At 43.0% G+C, this 16,094-nt stretch overlaps 1 protein-coding gene across 1 annotated transcript in view; it reads left to right on the forward strand.

Moving 5' to 3' along the window:
* GRK5 (G protein-coupled receptor kinase 5) overlaps window positions 1-16,094 on the forward strand; it is a 174,727-nt gene that overhangs the window by 71,494 nt on the left and 87,139 nt on the right. The gene's annotated exons all lie outside the window — the stretch shown is intronic.

Raw genomic sequence — 16,094 nt, forward strand, 5'->3', positions numbered from 1 at the left:
GCAATTGAGGCTCCTTTTCTCCCCTACGCTGACGCTGGCAATGAATGAATGGCAAGAAACTGTAACAACTGAGATAACGGGCAGCATAATTTGTCTAACTTGGGTGAACTCCTGGGGTCTGAGTGACAGCGCCCTGGCACTATGTACATTCGAAATTCACGGCATGTTTTTGCAGAGAAAATATGTGGAATGTTTTGAAACTCTTTTCATGGTCTCCTTCAGTAAACTTTGCTTCCCTCGTCTTCTGCTGTAGAGCTAAAAGGAGGTAAAGAAAGGAGGGGGAGGCAGGAGAAAAGACTGTAGGTTTTCCCAGTTTATGGTCACTCAACAGGCACACAAACCCTGGAACAATTTCTGAAGGTACAGACCCTGCTGGAAGCAAATCTGACTTAATAGATTGTAATTTGCATAGGGAATTCTCTCCATTGTTCCATCAACCTTGATTCCTACAGGGGAAAATGGCACCAGATAAAATGCTTGCTCTTTACAAAGGTGTAATATCCTAGAATTAGTAGTCTTAAAAAAATTAAGTCTGCCAATGATTTGTTTCTGAAATGCTGTTTCTGGCATTGTTTTGGTGTCAGCTTTGTCCTAAATGTAATTTGATTTGCATATTTTTTTGTGGATGAATTGGTGAAGTAACAGGGCAAGAGCCCTTGTGATGCTCGTGGTGGATTTGGCTTCACTGCAAAGATTACCTGTTGACTGGGAATTTTAGCAACTGACTTTTACACAATGGGAAATAAGGTCTAAATCCTTATTCTGTGACTCTGATTTTTATTGAGTAGCCTTCCCGCTGAGCTGGATGTGATTACACAAGGAATGAGGCACTGCTCAGCCTGAGTAAGGTCATCTGTCCGTGCTGGCTCTACTGTTTTTCAATTAATCTAGCTGAGGTTGAAACATCCCAGTCAAACAGTCGCTGCTTATAAACTTCTCCTTGCTCATACAGGGGATCTGACACATTTTGGATGAGCCAGCCTCTCTGGGTCTGTAGCATTAAGTCATTTGCACGTGTGTGGGTGATCTGAGGTGCTCAAGGTGGATCCGTTGTACGTGCAGATGCATTGCGCTGGGCTCTGTGTGGCTCATGGACATCCAGGGACAAGTACAGGTCATTGCAGTCTGGCCTTAAACTGCTTCTTTTATTGTCTCTGCTGAGGAAGAACAACTCCCTTGACTTTAACCCACCTTCATTTGTTATTTTCTGCAAGTCATTTAAAAGGATCTCAGGATTTCAGGCCACAGGGTGTCTCCGCAGGTGATTTTGTGAGGGAATGTACTGAAACACCTTTCTTGAACCATCAGCTGAACTGCTCTGTGATTTGCAGGGGATCCAACTGCTCGGTGTGTCTGCCCATCAGTCCCTTCTCTAACAACTTCTTAGCCCACTGTTCAGTGCCAATCAAATTTGATAATGAAATAGAGACCCCAGAGAGGCTTTTCATAGAATCATGGAATCATAGAATCATTAAGGTTGGAAAAGACCTCTAAGATCATCGAGTCCAGCCGTCAACCCAAGACCACCATGCCCACTACACCATGTCCCCAAGCGCCTCATCTACATGTCTTTTAAATACTTCCAGGGATGGAAGTATTTAAATACTTCCCTGGGCAGCCTGTTCCAGTCTTGATAACCCTTTCAGTAAAGAAATTTTTCCTAAAAATTTTTCCTTCCAATCTCTATGGAAATAGGCAACCAGCAGAGAAGGACAACTCTATACAAGGAAAAGACCACAGCCTCAATTCAATGTGTTTAGAGATCAAGACAAATACTGGTAGGTTCTGCTCACCGCAGACCTCTTTGCTGTGTGTCAGCCTCCCAGCACTTCTGGTCAGACACAGTCTTGCCACTTTGCCACACATTAAAAAAAAAAAATCATCACACCGAGTCTTCGAGGGTTGCATGAACTGAAGGACTAGGCTGTTGAGGTTTTGTTGTACTCCCCTTTTCTGGATGCTTCCCAAGAGCCTCCGTGGAAAAGCTGGAGGCAGGGATGGGATGGACCTTTTGATTTAGAGCGGGCGTGGAGTGCTGTGAAGAAAGGCAGGGCTTAGTTTAATGCAGCCGTAAGCCATGGATGGAAAATGCTGGTGTTGTAATTGTGGCAGTACAGCCTACATATGTGTGTAGGTGCCCAGATTTTGGTGTAAAAACTTTTGGTTTTTTGGGGCTTTTGCACCCCACTAAGGTGTACTGAAAAGAGTCTGTGTCTTAAAAAAAAAGTGTAGCGTGAAAAGAAATCTGTGAAAAACAGGAAGGCTGAAATAAACCAAGGGTCTGCGACCTGTGTTGACACAATTATGAGTCAGTTCATACCTTTTGGTTCCCTCTATGTTTACAGGAGACTCTGTGTTTGACTATCCATCATCTGGTGTCTTACTGAAAGACTTGCTTAGTAAAGCCCTTTTTTCCCCTTCCTTCTTGTGCACAGAAACAAAAATCAAAACACCCGAGAGAAACACTGTTTTTTTGATAAATAAACAAACACTGGAAACATCTTTATTAAAAGTACCATTTAGCCAAAGGAGCTATTTTTTTGGATTGCACTTAAAAGCAACTTCTTTTCTCCTTTCTTTTTTGTCCAAAGTACACAACACCTTTTGCAGGGAAATTCAGGGGCCTTCATTGTGTGCTAATTAAATAGGCGAGTGGAACAGGGATGCTACGCTAAGACCTTTACTGGGCTCTGAGGGATATATGTATATGTATACTTGTATACTATGAATGGCTATGTACGTTTCTATTTGCCACCCTCTTCCTGGCTGTATTTAATTGTATTAAACCAGCTAGCTCTTTCCAGGTTAATATTGGCATTATCGGCCCATTCAATCGATGAAAACTGGTGTTTGAGACACTAGTGACAATGACTCATGTGGTGGATGCTGCTAGTAGACGGGTGTTCTGCTATCTTTAAAATTCACAGATGATAGCTTAGCAAAAGAGAGATGTTTCAGGGGAAGGGGAAAAATAGCAAGGCACAGCTTTAAAAATTCCTGCGTTTGACAAACACGTCATGACAAGATGCCACAAGTTAGGGATACCCACTAGTTTAAAGGCCATCAGTAAACAAAAATATAAGAAAAAGTTGTAATTTTAAAGGCCAGAGTGTCTTTTTGATGATACAAGATTCTGGATGTCTGTAAATATTTCTGCATGACGCAAAAGGTTCTGTTGGTTAAAAGTGTGGAATTTTTATTTATTTTGCTCAGACCCATTCTGTGCTTTTTTCTTCCATAAAAAACCTGCTTGGGTGAAAGAGTTGATTATTCTGATCTTTGGCAAATTTTCTTTCGCAACTGTCCAAATGCTATATAATAAATCAAGATTTTTTTTTCCCCATAGATTGAAGTTTGTGGGGAAACTGCCACAGAATGTGTCAGCTGTTTGTTGCATAGAGTGATTTGTTGCATTATTGCAGAAAACTTTAACTCCTTCAGTAAAGCAGTTTCTGGTTGTGCATTGTACTCAGGTAGAAGGAGAACTCTGCCGATTTCTCTTGTTAAATATTTATATCCAGTGAGATTTCACAGTCAGAAAGATCAGCCCCATTAATACTAATTTTGTCATCCTTGGTTTAAAAAGAGAAAAAAAACCCTCCCTCTGCCATTTAACCTCTTACGTGACATTTGCGTCCCATTTATCCAGGGTAAATGTAGCTTGAGCTTCCAATTCTGGCAGGTTCTTTTCAGCGTTGTTAAAAATACAGTTCTGTGCGAGAAACACTTTGCAGAGATGGTGAACAGAGTAAGTGGGACAAAATCGAAGCCGCAGGGTTCACATGCTCACTTTTCACAAAAGCTGGCTCTTTTTTTCTCCCACTTTTTTTGTATCGTATACTTTTTCAGACACGATCAAGACCTTCCCCTACAGGATTTTCTTCTAGTCACTTTGGAATTTATCTGCTTGGAGGCGTATCGATGGTGCAGGCTCTGCAATGGGTTTCAGACCTACCTAAACGAGGTTTTTTGAGCCGCCAGCATGGGCGCTGATAGCCATCGAGAAGCAGCAGGATGGACATCAGTGACAGAGATGCTTGAGTATTTATCCAGCTTCCTAGGAACGCTTTGCAGCCTGCACTGAGCTCCATCCTGTGGCAGAAAGACTGCTACTATACCCCGGTTATCTCGTTTAAAGGTAGCTTGGGCACCTCTGCTCTGCTCCATGGGACATCTTTCATGAATTCCCACCAGCAATTCTCGGGTTCCTCGGCTTCAGAGATTTGCCAGCGCTGCAGAAATAAAGGCATGGGTGAGGGGTCTTGGAAAAGTGTGACTTTCCAGGCTTACTCGCGAGGGAAGCTGCCTCTGAGAGACGAAGTGACAACATGGCGTATCGATGTTCATCGTGGGATAATGTCTGTGCGGCACCCTGCCCCGCTTCAGCTGGGGACGGCGTCAGACCCAGGGGGTGTATTGGGGAACGGGGATGTAGGCAGAGAACTACAGTGCATGTGAGATCCCAGAATCTGAGACTCTGTGGTGGTGTCAGCCGTAAAGCTCAGGCACTGAAACTGGGGAAGAGGAGGCATCAAAAGCCCAGTCTGATCAAAACCACAAAGTAGTAGTTAATTTTCCCTCCACCAAATTCTTCTGCTCTGATGTTTACAGTGATTAAAAAGCAAGGTTTAGAAATGTAATCCTGAAGCCAACAAATAGATCAAAGGGAAGAATTGCAGCTTGCCTTCCACTGTAAATAACCAAGCACAACTGGTTGTAACTCCTGTGATTGTCTTATAGTATCGGTCTGAATATAATAGAATACACCTAAGGCTGGTCTCATGTTTTTGGCTAAAACTAGAGTTTGAGTTTTTGAGAAATATATTTTTTTGGTAAAAAGCATCAACTTTCCTTGGAAAAAAAATTACATTTTTATTGGAAATAGTTTTTCAACAAGTAGTCAGGATTCCGTGGCATAAAATAACAGCAAGGGGAATTGTCTCCTATTTTCTTTCCAAATGTGTAGGCATACGGGTAGCTGTGTTGGGAAGATGCTGGTGGTGTGCGTGTGCATACAGCCAGAGCTGAGTACCCAGCACGGAGCTCTACAACACCTCTGGGAGGCACTAGGTTTTCTGCAAACCTGGGGAACTGGAATCAGTGGAGTAGAAAATACTATCTAGTTTAAAAAAAAAAAAAAGACAACATACTGTATCATTGTTATGCTGTTCATTGGAATACGTTTCCAGAGAAATTCATATCATTTAAGGCCCAAGCTGATAAACACATAGGCTCACAAATAATTTTTTATCCACACAGGGAGTCCCTTTAAATTCAGTTGACAGCAACGGGGTTTTTTTCAGCAATCAGAATTGTGCTCTGTATGAAAATAAATTTTCCCACATTGGTGCCCTTAGATAACTGCAGCGTAAAATATATTTCAGTCGCTATCAGCAGTAGCAAAGTGGGATCTTGCTGGTGTTCTTGCATCACCCAGGTGTCAGCTCCTAACCTAGGGGCAGTTAGCAGCCCCGGCTGCCTGTGCCTGGGGGTGGAGTGGGGCTCCTGCCGTAGGGGCTCTGCGTTGCCCCTTGGGGTCACACTGATCGCACCAGGACTCAAGGGCTCGGCGTGGTGCTGCGGAGTGCATAGCCCCTTTGATGCTGGAGCGGTACCTAACAGAAAATCTCCCCGGATGAGTTGTCCTCCGTGGCCGTTGTCTGCGGGGCGAGTCCAGAAAGAGCACAGAGAGAGAGGAACCCAAGAAGGACTGAAAGCAAAATTGGAAGAACTGCAGAAAGCTGCGGATAGGATTTATTGCTCTGGAAAAAGTTATGCAGATTTTTTTGGATAACATTAATGCAGAAAAAACCCCTCGAACTGGTGTATTTCTAAAGGAGAAACAGAGTCCTTCCCCTTGACAGTCCTCACTCTGTACACTTCCCTTCCCCCTCACTTTCTTTTTTTCTTTCTTCTATAGTAGACACAGCTTTCCCCTTTCTTCCTTGAGCCAAAAGGTCTCTGCTGCTCCTTCGAAGTACAGCTTATGCAATCGTTCCAGAATAGCCCTTGCCTTCAGCAGTACCCTGTAGTTTCTTGGATTTGACGTGCTGTCCCATATCATGAATACATCTAAATTAAATTAGATACTCTTCAGGGACAGGAACTGGCCACATGATAGAAACTGTTCCAGCACATGAAATGATACGGCTGACGTCAAAACCATATTGTTTGTTTACAAACCCACAGTTGATTCAGTTCCTTTCTTTAAAATCCTTCAGATTCAACTATAATTCTATCATAAACAGAGGTTTCTAGTGCTCTAATGACGGACAAACAGAGCAATGTTTGGTGCCCTTGCAAGATTAGCTGTATCCAGTTTATAGCGATGGGTGGAATTGAGAAGGGTTGGTTTTTTTCTTGCAATTTTTTTTTTTTAATGCCATGACAGAAAGTATGTGAAAAACAAGCTGTTTAATGCATCTAGTGAGACTCAAGACTAACACTGGGAGAACAGGCTGCTTGCAGGCTGCTTGTACTTGACAGCTTCCAGGACGGGAAGGGGACGCAGGGGAAATGAGTTGAAATGATCTCAGCCCACATTCTATTTACAGAATTTATTTCACAAGACTTAATCCATTAAGTATTACCTTGGCAGTGGCAACCCAGAAAGAAACCAAGACAGACGTTGCTATTCTCCATAAAGAAATCCACATCTCCTTACCAAACAGTGAGTCCACACCAGTCATCATTCAACAGAAAGCCTCCTAAGGAAGAAATATTATCACTAAACCTCTGTATTTTTGTTTTGTGGCAAAAGACCAATTATTTGGTGCAATAAATTAGCCTTCGCAAATTAAGAAGGAAAAAAAAAATGCCACGACACACTTTGAATTATTTCCAGAAGTTATTACAGGGATGTGCAGAAAAGGAATTAGAAGAAAATACATCCTTTTAAAAGATGCATTTCATCTCTCACTGAAAATAGAAGTAGATATTGTGAGCTGCAGGGTTTTTCATTATCTTATTAGGTAATATGAGTCATTAAGGCTAATTAATACTTATGCAGTGATTTTGAATTGTAAAATGCTATGGAAGGGCTCACGGGTCCTGTTAAATAGTAGTACTTGGTTGTTAAGGAAATTTATTTTAAAACCAATCTAGCGTTTGCTGGGCATGGGGAGTGAGAGGTAGGGCTACGTTTATGGTAAAAACTTACTCCTCTCCCTGCTGAACTCACTTGTAACTTTGCTACTGGTAGTGATGAGAAGGCGGCGGCAGGGCAAAGCAAGCCTCTGGTTTGGTTGACTCTGTTCAGCTCTGCTGGAGTGGGTGAGAAAGTTTCCCTTAGATTAAATTGTACAGGAGCCCTCTTATAATGAAAGGAGGGAACTGTGGGGAGGGAAAAGAGAGAGAAAAGATCTACCAGACCTATATAGGGATGCTGTGAAGTGCACTCATGGGATGAGCAGCCTGAAATCCTCGCGTTTGGGGATGCAATCAGGCTTTTAGGGAGGGATGGGCTTAGCCTAGGTTGATGCTTGTCAAGGAGAAGAACTCATTTGGAGTAGTCGGCAGAGGAAGCATTATTTTGACCTGGCTTCTGCTCGTTGTTATAGAGGCCTCTAGGGTTGTGCCTGGGCTTTGTTTTAGGCTTTGCTAGAAACAGTCGTGCTAGAAGTACGGCATGCTGAAATGCTGCAGGTCACTGTAGATGAACATAAAAGACCGAGCCCTTGGCTGAAACATTTTGTCACAAAAAATGGCTTTTTGAACGAAATGTGTGCAGTAAAAAGTGGGGTTATTATTCTGGTTAAAACCTGAAACCCAACATTTTTTTCTTTTATGTCCTCCTTCCATGCCCTTCTTTGGTGGAAGAGGGACAGGAGAAAAAGAAGCATCCTTTACTTAAAACCAGAAAATAAGAGTTAGTCTTTATATGAAAGTCTCCCAAAGTCCATAAAATATTTTGAGTGAAGCAAAATTCACATTTCTTTAATATATATATATCCTATTTTTTTATATATATGTATTTATATGCTATTTTGAATATCTGCAAAATATAAAAGCAATCTTGTACTTCTTTTTTCAATTTTATTTCTATCTTTGTAGCACTTCTTTTACTGAAGCACTCTTTGCCACAAAGTGTACTTCTTCGGCACGAGGTGTACTTCTTCCTTCGTTGTGAAGGTCCTCGATCTGTGCACTTCAGTTCCACTGGTTTAGTTATTTTTTCCTGACAGTGCAAATGGACAATAAAATGAATGTAAATACATTAATTCTGTTTTAAATATAATATAAAACACTGCAAATTATTGGGTTAACAGGGTTGGTATTTGTACTCCTTGTAAATCCATGTCTGAGGCGAGACCCCAGGTAAAGTGTCTTAGTGCAAATCTGGCCCATTATTATCCTAGTGCCCTTGATTTCTGGCTTTTGAGGAAAGGAGAGGTTGAGAGCTTTTAGGGTAATGCCACACAACTTTTAATTCTGGTTTTGAGACACAGTGTGGGGGAATTCACGTGGGGAATGTTAAAAGCCTGATTTTTGGTGGTTTGGCTGAATCCCTGAAGTCATTGAGAGATTCCATTTATTTTTCAGGTAATCACTATCTGCTGCTTTGAAAACACTTTGGAGGTGATAATTGGAAATATTTCTCTGTGCTCTGTAGATCAGAAATTGGGACATGGCCATGAATTCTGCTAAGTATCGATATTAAAATAGAAACCCCACTTGGCAGGGGTGAAGCAGGAGTTATGAGACCATTTCTGAATAGAGTTCCTGGTTATGCCAGTACTTTTATTTACTTATTAATCACATTTTTACCATGCTAAACCAATGCCAGGGAATTCTAAGACAAGTAAAATAAAAATACTCTCTACCCTAAGCTGTTGTCTTTTAGCTGAAGGAATGGAAAGGATGAGTGAAAGTCCAATGTAGGGAAGGGAAACAAAATTATAGAGCAAGATGGTATAATGCAAACTGTGGAAAATCTCCTGAGTTTGGGGAGGAAGGTAGATTGGTATTTGACTTTGTTGAAGAACTCCCTGTTGTCCTGGAATTGGTAAAGTTCAGTGTAAAAATGGCTCAACAAAAGGTCTGAACTCTTTTAATCCTTAAAAAATATGTTATGGACCAAGACATTTAAGTCACAATTAAATTTAGTATATTAAGAAAAATGCGAAGGTTTTTACCTTTCCAGAAGAACAATTGATTAATTCCAAAAGATGAGAAGTCTCTATGGTATTAAATGACCTATAAAAATATTAATCTGTGCAAAGTTACAAACTTCTTTGTACCTGCCAGATTCACCATCCTTCTGCCCTGCACCAGCATTATATTTGCACAGTGGCACCTTGAGAGTCTCTTCACGTCACATTGATTTTCTGAGCTCTCACTTGGACAAGTTAGGACAAGGCAGTGTTGACAGATTGGTGAAGGCTGTTCTCATAAGCAACAGGACCTGGCTCAACTGCATATAAGTATTTGCAATGTTGAAACAGCCCTCTATAAGTAAGTGCTTTCAGGCTTTCATAACTCCTGGTTCAAAATATTTTTGGCATTTGTAAACATGGCTCATTGGGAAAAATGGTTTTGAGCACAGGAAGAATTTGGTGTAAGTCGCTTTAGAAATGTTCTGATCAGTCCAAACAAACAATATTCAGCACCTGAGTATCACATTCATTGCATTTGACCTTTCAGCACAGGTATAGTTTGTCTCACGAGCAGTGACTTCAACACACTGAGCCTCCAGTGAGGTCTAAGAAGTAAGTAAGGACACCCTGCAAAGGTACAACACTGACTCTAAAACACCACAGAGAGAAACCTGTGGTGGGGAACTTACTGAATAGCATGGGATATTTGATTTAATGTAGCAAAGTATGACATATTCATGCAGATCAGCTCTCCAACAGCCAAAGCCAACCGGCAGCCATGCCACTTCAAGCTGAACCCACTAAGCCTGAGCATGAGTAACTAGGTGGGATATCTTTGGGAGAGACCTCCTTGCTGGTGACAGGTTGGGCCCCACATGGGAGGGAGCTAACCTGTCCCTGGGGTGGGAACGGGCCAGCACTGTTGGCTCCTGAAGGCCTCTCCGTGCCCAAAGCAGGATGGAGAATGGAAGACAGGAGAGCAGGTGGGCTGGGGACGATGACTCTGTAGGTGGATAAGTGTACATCTCCTTTGCATAGTCAGTGGGAGTATTCCTGAGGCTTATAGAATCATAGAATCATTAAGGTTGGAAAAGACCTCTAAGATCATCGAGTCCAACCAAGCAATCAGGCTTGTACTGCTTGGGAGAGGAGAAAAAAGCCAGAGTGAAAAGAGCAGCTCTTAAGCAGCCCTTGTGTTGGGAGTGGACCTCATGACTGTCCTTAGGTCCACCGAGGCTTTCTTCCTCCAAGGTAGAGACTTTTGCCTTCTGAGACTGCTTTCATCCCTGCCCAGGAGACTGTGGGTGTCCGTGGGGTGCCATAACCTCATTATCTTCTATGGAAAAAAAAAACCAAACCTTCTAAAAATATGCCAGTATTGTCTATGCCAGTGTGACTGTGAATCAGTGGTCAGAGCTGCGAGGGAGGATTACAGCCTTTTCTCCCTGTTCTTTGCCATGGACAACCCCTAGTCCTATGACTAGGGCTAATGCCTCTTTTAGAATCTACTTCAAAGTCTCCTCGGGGGGCCAGAGCCTTTCTTATGAGTTAAAAATCAACTTGTTTAGGTAAGATCTTAAGGAGTGGAAGGCGACAATGCAAAGTTTCAAACTCTGCAGAGGAGCTGCCAACGCAAAGGTCACACAAGGCTGTGGTTACTCCCACTGCGTGCTGCAACGGACTTCGTGCATTAGTACAGACTGGGATTACAACAGGGCCAGCACAGAGAGAGGGAAGCCATGGATCCACCCTGTAGCCCTGTGGTTTTCGCAAGTTTTCTGGCACTGGCCTCTGTTCCAAATCCTAAAGGAGCTCTGATGGAGACCTGCCATCCTGGTTCAAAAAAAGGGATAGGATTTTATTCTCAATAGCACCATTGGACTACAAGGAAAATAACCATCACCCACAATCAATTACTAGTAAGCACCTATAGACTGCTTGAAATCTATAAAGAGCTCCGTAAGTGCTCCCTGTAACTCATAACGTAGGTCACATATTCCTTTATTTTCTCTTTTCTCCTATCATATGAGCCCAGTTGAAAACTTGTCCTTCTCCATCCCCAAGGAGAGATTATAGTTTTTTTCCTGAACCCTAGTGATATTAGCCTTCGGTCTCACTAGTTGCTGGGGAGTGATGATGCTAAATCACGTCTCCCAAAAAGCCTTTATCCTTTGTGTAAATTAGCTGATAGCTTCCTTCTACTGATGCAAGTCAAAACAATGTTTTAGCTGGCAGAATTATGTGGAATTCTGCCTCATCTGTTTTTTTTTCCTCCCATCAGCAAACTAGTATTTCCCTAGCAAGTCTCCAGATCTGGCAGTTTTCCAGGGTTTCCCTTTTTGGTAGGCAGCAATAAGGAAGGGAATCTCATCTTGCTGCCAACTCACCCACTTACAACATGCATTGGGGAGGGATCAGAAACCCTTTCTTTTGACTGCCTCAGAGCCCAGAAGGCACTGGGAGTTCAGCTGGAGGCTCTGCCTGGGAGATATGGATCATTAAGACTTCAATTAGAAAGCAAATACACCCCTTTGCTTTTCTTTCTCCCTTTTTTCCCTTCATTTAAGTGAATTTAAGTCCTGGCGACAGGTAATGCACAGATAGCCCTTGAAAGGGAAATGTTGTGTTTGTCTCCCAGACAGGTGCAGTCTGATTTCCCTCGCTCTGCTCTGGTCCCTTCCAGGCTGAAGGTACAACGGCAAGAGAGAGAATATTTCAGCGCCCATGATCGCTCGCTCTTGGCTGGCTCTGCCAGCCTGGATGCCAGTTGTGGTGGTGGGTTTTGCATAGCTGTGGGTTTGATACCAGTTTAGCTTGCCAACTGCCAGCATAAACTGTGTAACTTGCAACTCCACAAATGCCACGCCAGCATCTGTTTCTCATCCTACAGCCTTTTAAATAATGCACATTTCCAGCTGTCTTCCCCTTCCTTCCCAATTTCAAAGCACAGTTTGTTGGTTTCATGTATTGCTCTGAGATGCGTTTCCAGGCTGCGCAGCCCGTGTGCGAGGCAAAGCTGGTCAGGGGGCTGCAAGATTTGACACGAACTGTCCATGCCCTCATCCTCCAGCACGGTCGTGTGTCAAAGCAAAAGAAATCCTCAGCAAAAGAAGTCCTACAGCTTGCGGAATGCGTTAATTAAACAAGCGTCTCTGGAAGAGGTAAAATGGTGGAAGACCTCTGCAGATAACTTGGCAGCTCCCTAATACGGTATTCACAGCTTCAAGTCTCTCAGGAAAAAAAACTGAACAGCCTTCATAGAGGTTTTTTTAAAGCCCTACTTTCCAGTAGGAATGTAATTGAAGAACGCTGTGAAGGCCATGGAAGCATGCTGCTCACAAGCAGAGGAAAGATTAAATTCCGGTGCTTTGTTTGGGGTAAATTGCTGACCTTTGTCTTCAGCATTAAAACCATCTGAAGAAACCCATTCCTAGCATACAGCAAGATGAGTTGCTTTTGCTGGATTCTCTCCTGCGTTTAGTATGAATACAGCAGGAAACAAGGAAAATTGAAAGTATAATTCATTTTGAATGGCATGATGTAAGAGGTGATTTCTTTTAAGGAGCTAGAAGGCAAAGGGATAAGTGTTAAATATTTTAAGTGGGCTCTTGGAACAATCCCTTAATGGAATTTCCCCCCCCCCCCCTTTTACGACTGTAAGATCCATGTGTCCTGCTGGTTCTCTTTTTTTTTATTTATAGACTTTAAAACCTTAATCAGAACAATTTTACTTATCAGGTTGTAAAAATCCTCTCTCTTCTGTCCCACAAAGTCAATACGTGTTTGTTTCTTCAGCTCAGGAACAGTTCCCCGTTCCGGTTTCTGGGCAGATTTACTCTGTATCAGTACAATTTCTACCCACTGAGTCAATGTCTCAAGGCACAACCTCCTCCTGCCGTGCCACGACTAAGCGTTTCCTATAGTAGCCTTCTAATTTCCCAAATTTCTCCTCCCCCTTCAGAGCCTGGGAAAGCAGACGGACCCTCCAGGATGACCTGGAGGTTACAAAATCCAGGCTGTTAGAGCTGAAGTGGGAAAGTGCATTCCAGAGGAGACAACCCCTTCACCAGGAGCGTTTGCAGCTCGGGCTGCTCTCCAGCCCACACCGCTGAGCTGATACTGAGCTCTTCAAGTGATTGCAAGTGACATGGCCTGGGGCACGCAGACAGCAGATGTCTGGTATTTAGGTTGTTATGGCTCGGTGTTTTCCACTTGAGCTGGAACTCAACTGCTAGCTAATGACAGTCACGGGGACCCTGTGCAGCACACGTCTCGAACAGGGCACCCAGGAAGAAAAATCCATTGAAAAGCATCATGCTGCGCTCCGTCATTTGAAACGGGAGATGGCGTGCGGGAAGCTGGCAGAGGCATGAATCACCGTAGAGAGGTCCATATTCAAATGTCAAGCCCACAGTTTTCTCATCAGTCATAACGGAAAAAACACTTGGCAAATCCAACCCAGTCCTGAACCTGCGTGACAAAACAGTCCCCTTCGATTTGGCCTCTCATAAATGCTGGCTTTTTCATTATGTTTAAGTAAATCCGTTTTATTTCTCATCCCATGCTTATAAGCTCCAGTTATGTCCCTGAATCATACTGGGTTGGCCTGTCACTCAGCTGCCCTAGAGCATATCCAGTGCTGTCCAGGTGTGATGAGCCTTCTGTCCCATCAAAGCTCTAAATGTAAAAGAGAGCTAGGAATGACATGGATCTCCCATGAAAGTCCCTGGGGTCAGAGAATCGGTGCTTGGCATCGCTCTGCAGCTTCTTTCGCTGAAGAAGGGGAAGTCCATGTGGTCAATGTGCTGTAATAAATATAGCTGACCTATCTGAAAGGACTGCTGTGGACAAATAGTTTTCTGTGGCCTAGAGGAGGTTATCATTCAACACAAGGAATGTGGCTTCTGGGTCATATCCAGACCTAGAATCAAACAGATCGGGGTTAAAGAGTCTGAGAACGACAGGGCTATGGCCATGGTAACAGATGATGCTCTAATTCAAGGCAATGGAAAGTGCATACAAAAACTGTAATCTCTCAGGCAGCATGAGGCTGAGATGAGCAGTAAAAAATTAATACCACCATGGAAACTCATCATCAAAAGGCAAAATCAAATCAAGAACAAAACCAGCACCACAACAGGCACTCTGATTTTGTACTGGTGGAAGCTCTCGTGATCTCTTGACTGGGTAAACAGAAGCCATTTGTCCAAAGCCCTTCCCAAGCAGTCTGTGAGTGACAGGTGTAATTGCAGGTGGTTTAATGCAGCGTGCATGGGAACAGCCAGAAAAGAGTGGCAGCGTAGGCTCATTAAGAAGTAGCAGGAGCAACTAATGTTTCTGAAGGGTTTCACCCCAACTGGAGGTGAACATGCCATGGTGTTCGTGCTGTTGCCCATTGCAGCTGGGATAGCCTAGCAGGCATTTGCTATCTCAAAGTGTACTTGCACTGTCATTTCACAGTGTTGATCTATTCTACTTAAATAGAGTGCTACAAAGTAGATCTTACTTGGACTTGGTCTCCAGTTTGCAGCAAGTATAACTTATGCCCCTATTAATTTTAGAGAAAGGATATTTTAAGGCTTAATTTCAGGCATTTCTTGTTATTAATGGCTTCCTGTAGCTCTTTGAAACTGCTACTCTTATCCAGAACTCAGCTGCCAACTACTCATAGACACTGAGAATCGTGGGATCCAAAAATGAAGTCAATGCCTTCAATGTAGCTGGGCTGATGTAGAGCTGTGCAGCCTTGGTGTCATGCCAGACGCAAGAAATAAAAAGTGCTCTCTGTCTTAACTGTGGGAAGTCACAAACTCAGAGTTCGTTAATCAGTGATTTCTCAACTTCCCTTGATTTGAGGAACCCAGATAGATTCCAACACAAATGTGGATACCTACATGGGAAATCTAAAGCTTCGTAAAAGCTTTCTGAGCTTTTAGAAATCTTTGGGCCCCGCTGAGTACAGACTGAAAGGCGTGGTCTGTTTCAGGTGATTTCAGTTGTTTAATCAGAAAATTATGTGAAGGCTGGATTGAAGAATACAGGAAAATCTGATAAGAAACTGAGATAGATCACAAGTTAAAATGCCACACAAGAATGCTGAAATGTGAAAAAAAGAGAAGCAAACCTTTTAAATTAGATGAATTGTCTGATCTGCAGAACTGCACGGTATCACTGTTCCCAATGAAATTAATGAACTTTGTAGGAATTCTTGGAGTATCTTGGAATATATGTAAAATGATGCAGAGGGGAATTATCTGAATGCAGAAAGGTGAGTATTACAGTACCTTCAGTGAGGCTGTGCCAAGGGTAGGACCAGGTGACAGAATGGATGAAATCAAACTGTGTCGACACAGGTACCTAGGGCAAGGTGAATGCTGTCTTGGGTCTGTTCAGTGGAAATATCATTTGTGAGAAACACAAGCAGATTATTCCCTACTAGAGCCAGGTCTTGCCACCCTTACTGATCTAATCAATCTTGATTGATGAGAGTAACCAACACCAGTTTTCTTAATTGTGCTGGAAATTTTATGTCTTCTTTCTATCATATCTTTGCTGAATTGCTGCCTGTATTTGCACAAGCTATTTTCATTGAACAGTGTAATTTGATTCTGGAAAAATAAGTCAAAGAAAAGGCCTATGATATAGTTTAGCCTCCCTCCCACATCCTAAATGAGGTTGCTGTTGGGCATTTGGCACTTGGAGAAGTTACCCACAGTTATTCCCTATTGTGCAGTTATGAAAAGAGTTGCCCAATCCTAACCTGTTGAATCGCAGACTCCATCTTCCTCCGAGGTCCTCGCAGAACACAGCAATTTGCCAGAAGCAGAGCTGTGTTCACAGCTGCGCAGATCTTGGCAGTGTTGATCGGAAGTCTACCTGTCTTGACAATATTGGACTGTTGCTACCACAAGTGCTCCCGCGTGCCTAGAGAGCTCTTCAGAAGTCACCATATGAGCAGAGCCATGCAATGGGGCAGCGGAGAAGAGCAAACTGCCCCCT

This window comes from Calonectris borealis, chromosome 7, assembly GCF_964195595.1.
Source record: "Calonectris borealis chromosome 7, bCalBor7.hap1.2, whole genome shotgun sequence".
Lineage (NCBI taxonomy): Eukaryota > Metazoa > Chordata > Aves > Procellariiformes > Procellariidae > Calonectris > Calonectris borealis.